This window comes from Lactuca saligna, chromosome 3, assembly GCF_052625555.1.
Source record: "Lactuca saligna cultivar CGN05327 chromosome 3, ASM5262555v1, whole genome shotgun sequence".
In the NCBI taxonomy this organism is placed as follows: Eukaryota; Viridiplantae; Streptophyta; class Magnoliopsida; order Asterales; family Asteraceae; genus Lactuca; species Lactuca saligna.
The window spans coordinates 83,065,418-83,074,361 of NC_136419.1; the positions used below are offsets into that span (position 1 = coordinate 83,065,418).

General features: G+C 38.5%; 1 non-coding gene across 1 annotated transcript; it reads right to left on the reverse strand.

The window, feature by feature from the left end:
- Nucleotides 1–8,509: 8,509 nt before the first annotated feature.
- LOC145038180 (small nucleolar RNA R71) lies at nt 8,510–8,616 on the reverse strand. The gene has a single exon (XR_013679243.1). It is a non-coding gene; the product is annotated as a small nucleolar RNA R71 (small nucleolar RNA).
- Between the last annotated feature and the right edge of the window lie 328 nt (nt 8,617–8,944).

Consider the following 8,944-nt stretch of genomic DNA (forward strand, 5'->3'; position numbering starts at 1 on the left):
CCCTCATTTTCTTCACACCTTTCCCATTCTTTCTTCTCTTTACTCTCTCTCTCGAACCTCTCTCTAGCCCCGAAATCCCCCGAAAAGCCTAGGGAACCTCCCTAGCACGAGGCGGAAGCCCCGGAGTGCTCGACGGCTCCGAGAAGAAGAGATTTTCGGCTCGGAAACGCTGCTCCAAGCAAAGCCTGGTTTTCTATAAAACCCGTTGTAAGTGAGCTACGCCTACGCTATTTTTAATATAATTTTTATTTAATTATATTAACGTTATTAAGAACATATAATAAATACTTGGGCTATTATTATGGGTTATATAAGTATTTTTTTAACGCTTATATAATAGTAATAATAGCTAGACTATTAATTAGTCTCGGCGAATAATAGACTAAAATCTATTGGTGATAATACTAGGTTTCGTCGAAAGAAATTATTTTAAAGTAAACGAAGCGCTGTCCGAGTACCGAGTCACCACCTTCTCAGGTGAGTGCATGGTCCCTTTCATCTTACACATAGATATGAAGTATTTATTATATAATTTACGTGTTGTGAGTGCATAGTCTCTTTCATCTTACACATAGATATGAAGTATTTTATATAAACTACGTGCTATGTGTGCATATTATCTGAATACTTGCTGTCTATGCTGGCTGAACGTTTTATACATGTTTTAAAGGATTTAAACTGTATACGTATTTTATATATACGAATATGTTGGGTATGATGATGGGTAGATAAATGATGATAGATAGAAGATGATGTGAGTATACATTCGCAGCTATAGACTTAGTGCCTATGGGACAAACACCGGTAGCTATGGACTTAGTACCTGTTAGACGTTGGTAGCTATGGATTTAGTACCTGTTGAACATTGGTAGCTATGGACTTAGTACCTATTAGATAAAGACTGGTAGCTATGGATTTAGTACCCGATGACTAGACTATAGCAGCTATGGAATTAGTGCTTTATGAACGAACATTGGCAGCTATGGATTTAGTGCCAGTCCTAGAACCCTGGAAGTAAGGGACTTCGGAATAAACGAATGAAGAATAGATGACTCTTAGGATAAATCCTTAAAGAGTAAAAAAAAAAAGATAACGGGGATGGGTAATTGGGTCGATTCTTTGATTGAACATAATAATTATATTATTGTGGGTTGAAAACCCTATGTACTCACCAGGTTTCCCAACCTGACCCACTCAGTTTATTTATATCACAGGTGTTGATACGAAGTCACTTTACACTGAGAGATTTAAAGAGATGTAGATCACTAGTGTAAATACATGTAAGTTTTGTTTATGCTTATGTTTCTGTATTAACGATGACATCCCAAACGTTTTAAATGAATAAAAATACGTTTCTTCGAAAATGTTTTAATAACGTATTTATCGTGTTTTTCTGGGAACAAATTCCGCAACCTTTTTATAAAATGAAGTACTCTGATTTTTATAAAGCATAAACAAAATCGGTCTTTTCTGGCCGTGAAAATGGGGATGTCACAAACTTGGACTTAACAAGGTAGGTAAAGGGTGACTTAAGGTTTATTATAGTATCGGTGGAGCGTATGTGGTTTACCGGCACATTGCGATTGAGTGATAAACTTTAAGGGTACCAAGTGATTTGCATGGTTACTTTACACCTCGTTTTGTGATCCTCGGTATCCAAGTCAGAAAACTTGGAGGGCACACTCGAGATTGAAACATGCCTTTGAAAACTTCATTGATTCTCAAATAACCTAGGAATTTCTAAGAACCAATCAAAAACCTAATATTTAATATTTCGGTTTTTGTGGTGGAAATTGGTGAATGGTCATTCACCTACCTTTCAAATATGTTATAGCTTGGATTACGGCATACCTCTTCTAAGTTATAATATATTGTGATTGGATCCAAGCCTTAATATTACATTTGGGTGTTTTATGAAGGACTCTCTTAATATCTAAACTAATCTTGTCCTCTTCCTTCAGATGTCTTCAAACAATGTTGCTTCTGGCTGGAATCCAAATGGCTCCTTTACCCTAATGAACTTGTGTGGGAAAGTCACTTTTGATGGATCCAACTTCAATGAGTGGATCAAAAACATCAGGATGATTACTCGCTACGAGGACAAAGAATATGTCCTTGACAAGGAGCTTAAGGAGATTGATGAGACCACTGTAACTCCTCAGGAGATCGCTAATTTTCAGGCACATGAAAGGGATGCTACGAAAGTGGCATGCATCATGATGGCGACGATGACAGCGGAACTCTAAAAGTCCTATGAGGATTTCTACCCTTATGAAATGCACCAAGATCTGATGGAAACACACCATCAAAGTGCACGACAAGAGAGGTATGAAATCATCTGCACCATGATAACAACCATGATGAAGGATGGGGAATCCGTCACGAGCCACGTGCAGAAAATGCAAAGGTATGTGGATCGATTACTGAAGCTTAATGTGAACTTCCCTGAGGAGCTTGCAATAGATATGATTTTGCACTCCTTACCATCATGCTATGATCAATTCCGCATGACATATCACATGAATAAGGAAGAGGTCACACTCAACAAACCATGCAGGTATTTACACTATCATTTCTAATAACTCAGCCCATTCTAAATCTTGGGTCCTTGATATCGATTGTGGTATTCATATTTGTTGTGACTTTCAGGGACTAAGAAGAATTGAGAATATGGAGCAAGGAAGAATAAACTTAATCATGGGGAATAGGAAAGTTACACCTGTCACCAACATTGGAGTTTATACTTTGTCGCTAAGTAGTGGGTTAAATTTAGATTTGAATAAATGTTGTTATTCGCCAGAAATGGCAAGAAATATTATTTCCCTTCATGCATTCTATAAACAAGGTTTCACCTTTTCATTTGATAATGAAGTTGGTTCGATTAATGCTTTCTTTAATAATGTTCTTTATTTTAAAGCATTACCTTGTGATGGTGTGTATGAAGCTGTATTTGTTGTAGATAACTTAGGAAATAATGTTTTGTGTATTGATTCTCTTAATAATAACTTGGATAAAGCATCATTATGGCATTGTCGTCTTGGACATATAAGCAAGAAACGCATAGGCCAACTCCAAAAGGATGGAGTCTTGGAGTCGTTTGACCTAAAGTCAGATGATAGTTGCGAATCATGCTTACTTGGAAAAATGACAAAGTCACCCTTCACAGGCTCGTGTGAGAGGGGTGAAGGTTTGTTGGACCTTGTACACACAGATGTGTGTGGACCATTCAAACATGCCACAAGGGATGCTAATCGTTATTATTTGACTTTTACTGATGATTACGGTAGATATGGATATGTCTACATAATCAAGCATAAGTCAGAGACTTTCGAAAGGTTTAAGAAATTTAAATAGGAAGTCGATAATCAGTTGGGCAGGAACATTAAGATGCTTCGATCCGATCGAGGTGGTGAGTATCTTAGTTCAGAGTTTCTCGACTATCTAAGGGAATGTAGGATTGTCTCACAATTGACACCTTCCAGGACACCACAGTTGAATGGTGTGGCTGAGAGGCATAATCGAACCTTGTTAGACATGGTTCGTTCCATGATGAGTCGAGCTTCGCTACCAATGTCATTCTGGGGGTATGCCTTAGAGACTGATGCCCATATCCTTAATCTAGTCCCTACAAAGAAAGTTGCCAAAACTCCTCACGAGATGTGGACTGGTAAAGTACCCAAACTAGACCACATCAAGATTTGGGGTTGCAAGGCTTTCGTGAGACGTGAGACTCATGATAAGATCGAACCTCGAAGCGAGAGGTGTATTTTCATCGGCTACCCACAACAATCCTTTGGTTACCTCTTCTACAGAACTAGTAATAATGTGGTCTTTGTAGCAAGAAGATGAGTCTTTCGAGAAAGAGAGCTTATAAGCCAAGGAGACAGTGGGAGGAAAATTGATCTTGAAGAAATTCAAGAGTCAAGTGGTGAAGGAACTTCAAACACTAGCCCTCAACTTGAGGAGGAAACTCCTGTTGAGCCAATTGATGAATCTGTACCTCTGAGGTGTTCCACGAGAGTTAGGAGTGCACCTGAGCATTACTATGGTTTCCATATTACTGCAGAAGGTGAGACACTTATTAGTGATGGGCCACTAGTAGGTCTGGATGATCCTAATAGCTACGAGGAAGCCATGGCAGGCCCCGAGTCTGCTAAATGGAAAGAGGCTATGGATAGCGAGATACAATCCATGTATGACAATCAAGTTTGGAACTTGGTTGAGAATGTACTAGGTCGTAAGATAGTAGGGTGCAAATGGATCTTCAAGAAGAAGACCGACATGGATGGTAATGTACACACTTATAAGGCTCGACTGGTCGCAAAGGGCTTCTCTCAAATTCCTGGAGTGGATTATGATGAAACCTTTTCTCCAGTAGCCAAGATTAAGTCTATTAGGGTTATGTTAGCCATAGCTGCATTTCATGACTATGAAATTTGGCAAATGGATGTCAAAACCGGTTTCCTTAATGGAAAGTTGGCTGAAGATGTTAACATGAGTCAGCCAGAAGGTTTTGTCAGCAACGAGTACCCTAATAGAGTGTGTAAGCTTGAGAAATCCATTTATGGATTAAAGCAAGCACCTCGCAGATGGAATCTTTGCTTTGATGAAAAGGTCAAGGAATTTGGCTTTTCTAGGAGTGAAAATGAATCTTGTGTGTATGTCAAGGCTAGTGGGAGTATAGTTAGCTTTTTGGTATTGTATGTGGATGACATACTGTTCATAGGAAATGACATCCCAACCCTGCAGGATGTAAAGTCCTAGCTTGGGAAGTGTTTCGCTATGAAGGACCTTGGTGAAGCTGCCTATATTCTAGGGATAAGGATCTTGAGAGATCGGAGTAAAAGACTAATTGGACTTAGTCAAAGTACTTACTTGGATAAGGTGCTGAAGAGATTCAGCATGCAGGAATCCAAGAAAGCAGAGTTACTCATCCAGAGTAACGCCAGATTGAGTAAGACACAAAGCCCTAGCACTGAGGCTAAGATAGTAGAAATGAGTCGAATACCTTATGCTTCAGCTGTAAGATCGATCATTTATGCTATGACGTGTACTCGAGTTGATGTAGCCTTTGCCCTGAGCATGGTTAGCAGGTATCAAGGGAACCCTGGCAAGGCACACTGGACTGCGGTAAAGAATATTCTCAAGTACCTACGGAGGACTAAGGACTGGGTCCTTACCCTCAGTGGGAGTGATGACCTGAGAGTTGTAAGGTATAGTGATGCTAGCTTCCAGACTGATACAGATAATTTCCACTCTCAGTCGGGCTGGGTCTTTACCCTAAACAGAGGAGCAATTTCTTGGAAGAGTTCCAAGCAAGAAACAGTGGCTGATTCAACTTATGAATCAGAGTATATTGTAGCAAGCGAGGCGGAAAAGGAGGCGATATGGCTGAAGAACTTCATTGGAGACCTTGGAGTTGTACCAGCTATTAAAGAGTCAATGGAATTTTTTTGTGATAGTGAAATCGTTGTTGCCTTAGCCAAGGAACCAAGGGATCACGGGAGATACAGACACATCGACAGAAAATACCATTTCATCAGACATCGAATAGAAGAAAGACTCCTCATGGCAAAGAGGGTATCATCGGATGAGAACCCAGCAGATCCCCTCACGAAGGGACTGACTCGGGTTAAGCATCTCCAGCATGCTCGGAGCATAGGGCTGAAGGATGATATTAGATTTAGTAGTTAGATAACCTCGAAATTTGTAAAGTGTAATTGACATTAGATGATGAATAAAAGGTGTTTTATTTATGAGTAAAGTGTTGCTATCTCTTGTCGATCGTTTACTATATTTCTTTTGCATTTTTTGACTTCCAAAATAATTTTGTTTGGTATAACATATTATTCAAACCTCCACAGTAGGTCATATGTCGGAAGTAGGTATGAATCAAGACTGTCATGATTGGTTGCAGAGGTCTACGGTGTTGGACAAGGCTACAACAATCATGAGTGCTCATAAGATCTGAGCATTGGACACAACCCACGCTCACTGGAATCACTTCATGGAATTCTATCTCGAATGATTGTGAGACGGTAATATCATATAAGTCTTCAAACCTAGAGATATGATTTGTTACTTACATGTTGGTTATGCATTGATTGTACGAAAACACATTGGTAGCTCGATGTTATAAAACGTGCTTTTGTGTATAATTCAATTAGTGGTAGAACAAACATATGAGTCGAAGTTTATCTGTTCCTTCTTGGATTAGATGCTGATATCTGGGCCCCTCGATGATTTTTTTTTGACCTATGTACCGGGTCCGGTCAGAACTAAGTTGATGTGTTCAATTAAGTTGTTTGTCAAACAAATCGGAAATCGGGAAACAAACAGCTGGACAATAAGTAAGACATTGTTCCATGTATTTTTCCGGCTGATATCTAGAACAGAGGATTGTATGATCACTTATCTTAAATGGCATACCATCATCTTCTCAGTTCCGAGAAACCTTGAAAAGAGCTACGATTGCCGATCGGTTCCTGAAGTCATATTTGCAGTAATAGTTATTAGACTTATCCAAGTGGGAGACTGTTGGATAAGGTGTCTAAGTCCATAACTATTTATGGTATGTACTTGACCCGACCCGACATGGTCCATTTGGGTTGCATGGCACCATGTAATTGGATAGACTAAATGAGAGAAATAACACTTGGAGATTGTTAATATATTATAAGTTCTAATATATTAATAATATTATTTGATTAGTTTGATCAAGAATTAATTTAGAATTAATTAAGTGATCAAACGATAACTAATTAAATATACGGGTTGATTATGTAAATCATCCATATCTTGTATAGTAGGCTAAGAGGCTCCATGGATTATCATGTTGGGTTCCACCCATAGGATGCTCCATGGGAGTTACAAACCCATGGGTCATGGAAATGAAGAGTCATGACACATTAGGGTTTACATGGTGTAACCCTAGATGTGTCAACACTATATAAAAATCCTATTCTCCACCAAAATCGGTTACACATATGAAACAAGAGGGCTATGCCGATTTCAAGAAGTCTGCATTCTCTCAAAACTCTTTCCAATAGCATTTGGTGTTGTGTGAAGCATTTGAGGAATCACACTTGGGGTGCTAGGCTCACAAGGTTTCAAGGAACATAAGCAACAACAAGGTAAGTTATTCTATCTTTCATTCAAGTTAAAAATTGTTCCCCATGTATGCTAGATAGGAATATAGCCTTGGAATTCAACTTTTCATGATAATTAGACAAACATAGATCCAAGGTTATTAGGGTTGCATGTACACTTAGGAAGTGTTAGAATGCTCAAAACCCATCAAATCCATAGTTGATAATTAACCATAAAGAAGAAGTGGATTCGAACTAAACAAGAGTGTTTTTAGTTAATGATTGAATTTTAGTTAAGTTCGTCTGATCTTGCAAAATCAGATAAAATCCTTTTTGCTTGTTAATAATTAGGTTAATTTAGTAGTAAATAGATTAGTAACACTGTTCCCTGTGATCGTTACCCGACTTACCAAACTATTCTATAAATCGACTAGGTACACTGCCTAGGTTCTTTTTAGTTAGCTGAGTTAGTTAGGTTATAAATTATAAAATTAGTAGGTACTTCTGTGCACATCAAGTTTTTGGCACCGTTTCCGGGGAACGACTTTGTTTATTGTTTATTTAATTTTAGATTAATCGATCCTTTTGTGAGGTAAAACCTGCAAAAAGTTACTTTTAATTACAGAAATCATGACGTGGAGCACCCTTCCACAATGTGACAACTGTGATTTCTAGTTTTTTTTTAATCTTTGTTTTTAAAGTTTAGTTCAGTTTTATGTTTTTATTTCAGGAGTTCATGACCAGAGGTTCTAACACACATTTGGTGTCACCTTTTGCAGACCTAGAGTTTGCCCTTCGCAAAAAGAAAGATAAGAACGTGAAAAATGATCAAACACCAAAAAGACGCCCTTACAAGAATTTATGTCAGTATTCTCAAAGAAGTCGGGAAAGAAAACGGAAGAGTCAAGTTCATCTTAAAAGAACAAGAGAAAAGTTGAGAGCTTAGATCAAATACCTATCCCAAACGAATCCGAATTGGATACCGAGATTGAATTTGAATTATATACAAGAGAACCTGAAGATGAGCGAAGAAACAAGATGGCGAACTTTAAATAAATGTCAATGGGAGCTTACAAGAAGTGAATTAGAGACGATGTAGATCCAGGATTAGTACAACCTGCCATTCCAACCAATGCCACATTCGAGCTGAAAGGACATATCCTCATCGCACATAAGGATATTCCATTTTATGGGAAAGACCATGAGGATTCTTTAAGCATCTAGATGAAGTCAATGACATTGTAGATTATTTCAATCTCCTAAATGTGAATAGAAATACCGTTTTGCAAAGGATGCTTCCCGTTGCTTTTAAGGGAGCTGCAAAAGACTGGCTAAAAGCACTACCACCAGGTACAATCGCTACATGGACTCAAATGTGTGAGAAGTTTCTAGACCAAATTTGCCTGCCATCCAAGATAGATAAAGTCAAGAAGGAAATAGCCAACTTTGAGCAACAAACTAGGGAGTCATTATACGAGGCATGAGAATGTTACAAAGGGTTGGTCAGAAATTTTCCTCAACATGATCTTAATGTTCAACAAGAGATGTCAATTTTTTATCACAGGGTCAATGTTATGACAAGGTAACTTCTTGATTCTCAAGGGTCACTGACAAAGAAAAATCCAAGGGAGGTCAAGGAGTTAGTTTAATAATTCGCGAAACACTCTCGTGAGTATCACAACCCAAGGCAAGATGGCACAAAAGGCAGTGGAGGCATGCAGTATGAAGAAATAGCTACTATGATGGCAATGCTGGATAATATGGACCGGAGGTTGACACAAATTGACCAATCAATTCATGCAATTAGAGTTTGGTGCGAACGGTGTAATGGTCCAAACTTGACTAAGGATTGCAAC